The sequence below is a fragment of the Pholcus phalangioides genome, unplaced genomic scaffold (assembly GCF_987345545.1).
Source record: "Pholcus phalangioides strain wild (caught in Gottingen) unplaced genomic scaffold, Ppha-v1.0 ptg000032l_1, whole genome shotgun sequence".
In the NCBI taxonomy this organism is placed as follows: Eukaryota; Metazoa; Arthropoda; class Arachnida; order Araneae; family Pholcidae; genus Pholcus; species Pholcus phalangioides.
In genome coordinates this window covers 4,345,952-4,349,183 of record NW_028301622.1, presented here as the reverse complement: position 1 = coordinate 4,349,183, position 3,232 = coordinate 4,345,952, and the positions used below count along the sequence as shown (strand labels likewise).

General features: G+C 35.1%; 1 non-coding gene across 1 annotated transcript; it reads left to right on the top strand.

The window, feature by feature from the left end:
• The first annotated feature begins 2,455 nt into the window (after positions 1 to 2,455).
• Positions 2,456 to 2,527, top strand: TRNAP-CGG (transfer RNA proline (anticodon CGG)). The gene has a single exon. It is a non-coding gene; the product is annotated as a tRNA-Pro (tRNA).
• Positions 2,528 to 3,232: the final 705 nt, after the last annotated feature.

Here is a 3,232-nt window from a genome sequence, read left to right as displayed (position 1 = left end):
AAGAATTTTAAGAGAGGATACATTTGTTTTACTTTATAGGAATAAGTGCTGAGAAGAGTATAAGTAAGGCTTATGGAAATGTACTAATACGAGTACTTCTTCAAAGGGGAATATCGAATACGGTATTTTTGGTATATTTTCCTTCCCAAAGGCATTTCCAGAATTTTCATGATATTGGAAAACTGAAATGTAGAGAATTTTTTTTACAATATATAGCCTATATATATTTGAAATGAGTGTAGAGTTACATATAAATCACCTCTCCTTCAACATTACCAGTGGCGCCAAAATTTGCGCTTGCCCCGGCTGACTAATCGTCAAATCGTGGAACTGCCAAAGGGGTCTATGGATAAAAAACAGATTTAAGAGTGCCGGTGTAATGCCAGGATTACATAATGTTTTAAACAGCTCCTTTATAAAACTTGTAAAATGCAACCAATCGGCTACATTCGAGCAAATGTAACAAATAAGTTTTTTAAGTTTTGTAAAAAATATTTCATCAAACTTTTATGGTTCAATGTCGGCCTTATTGTTCCTATCTGAAATTTTCTATCAGCTATGCCCCGTATGACGGAATCGGCATCTTTGAATGTTCTTAATGCTTGTTAGCCTACGGCAGTGTTTCCCAACTTGTTTTCCGCCATGCCCCACCTAAGTATCTTGTGAAAATCCAGATTCCCTCTATGCTATAAAACACATACACACGCATGAGAGAGGGGGATATGCGGACAAAGACGATCGAAAATCGTAAAAGAAGTTAAAATGTTGAGGAAAAATAAAGTCTGTAAATGCTGTTTTAATCTATTTCTGTGAATTTGAAACTAATTCTTCAGGTTAAAACTTGAAAAGCCCTATAAACTGGTCTTAAGAAAACCCCAGTTTTAAACGTTTTAAGGCATTACGGGCCAATATATATATATTCCGTGGTGAAGCCCAAGCCAATAACGCCGGGATTACACTATAAAATATTTTATGAAAATTATTTTATTAAACTTGACAAGAGTGCAACCAATAATATTGCTGGTTGCATTTTTCAAGTTTAATATAATGATTTTTATAAAGTAATTTATAGTGTAATACCGGTCTCAGTCATACAGTGGTATCTTGATTCTCGCAGTAGTAACGGGTAATCCCTTTTTTTAGAGAAAATATATAACATATATAATACAGTCGAATCCCGTTATAACGATTTCCAAGAGACCAGAGAAATCACTTCGTTATAAAGGGATTTCAGGTTTTTCATTATTTAAATTTATCTGAGGAGATTAGAAAAATGTTCGTTAAAACGAGATTTTCGCGTTAACGTTATTCGTTAAAACGGGATTCGACTGTAGATGTACAGGGCATCTTGTAAGTGCTAATGCGGCCTTTATCTCCTCAACCGTCAGTAGTGCAGGCATTGAATTTGATGTACTGTGTTTTGTGTTTCAAAAATAAATGTGCTTTTAGTTATGTATCAAGAATGTATTGTTTATTTGAAATTTCGTTTTTTCCCCCTTATGTATGTAATATGAATGGAAATATAGTTTAAAAAATGCGATGAAACGAATAGAATTGATGTTTGTCAGAGAGATTGTAGATCGTTGAAAATGCAATTCTTTTACATTAAGCTGTTGTAGACGAATTATGAGAAGCACTGTTGTGTTAGAAAGTGTTATCTGGAAATTATTTGAATTTGAGAAAAATGCTCAAAAAGGGTTGAAAAATTACCCTGTACCAGTTTTGAGAGTGAAAAAATGCAGTGTGTCACAAAATAAAAAAAATATAAATTTTTATACGGTCCCCTTGTCCTCTAACTTCCTATTAGAAAGTTGTTGCCCTGTATCTTCCGAAAAAAAACTTACAGGCCACTTTGTATAATTGCCCTTATACCTCCTGCAAAGGTAAACCCAACGGGGCCCAGGGCTTCGAAGCAACTATTGAACCCACACACACACATTATTGGAAAATTTCACTTATTCTGAGATTATTTTTCCTTCAAATATAAATTTTCATTGATACTTAAATAATTTCCTCATTAAATATGACATTTCATTAATTTGTGAATAATTTTTGTCTTCGAGATATGCATTTCTTTAATTCGGGAATGATTATTTTTTCATTAAATATCGATTTTCATTAATTCTGAAATTATTTCCTTATCAACCATTAATTTTCATTAATTCTGAAGTTATTTTTTTTTCATTATATACATGAATTCCACACACAATTAGTTCTCAAATTATTTTCCCATTAGACATGAATTTTTCATCAATGCTGAGAAATTATTTTTTCAACGTATATGAATTTCCATAAATCATGTGATTGCTCCTTCAAAGAATCAAATTTGCCCTCCTCAAAGATTGCCCTTCCTGTCGGGCGTGGGCCCCATGTTGGGAATCACGAACCTACATGAACATTGTCCACATGGAGATTTAGTAATGCGTTGTGTGTCTATGGTTGTACGAAACAATGTGGCTCAGTGGTCTAGGGGTATGATTCTCGCTTCGGGTGCGAGAGGTCCCGGGTTCAAATCCCGGCTGAGCCCTGCAATTTTTTTTTTCTTTTTACCCACATACGTAGGCAAGTACACAGACAATACATTAAGCACTCTTTCGCTGCTCATGGAAAAAGGAATGAAACGTATTTCATTGAGGATACCTGGTGTTAAAATAATTTAGTTGTATGGCGTGGGTTTTATACATTTCCTAACTATTACGGTATTATTATTCGGCACAACTACGACTTCCAAAACATCCTCTATAAAACCCAGGGCCGTAATGGGGGTTGGGGGAGACTTCAAGATACTTCTACGAACCAAAATACCTCATCAAAACAAAGCAAATACAAAAGTTACGCAGAAGAAAACGACATTCACAGAGAAAAAATCAAATATTTCTATGATTATTCTCATCGTCTTCAACCTTAGTGCAGTCACGAGCACTGTCTGTACCCATCTTCAAAAGAAAAGCACCCTTACGGCGAGTTTGATATTCGAATGTGGGAAAATCAGGATGATTTAGTCCTTGAATGCAAAATCTGCACACAGTGTTTAATCGGACGTTGATTAAGTGCTCGCGAGCACAAAATTACACACGGGCGTATAGCACTATGGGTGCTTCAGGGGAGTACTGTGGTGCTCGCGAGCAACAGGTTGAAGATGCCTGCTCTAAATGAATAGGGAAGTAAATAATAATTTATCTGATGTCGGATATATATCCCGAGTATCCTTCATTGAAATACAAGTTCTTTC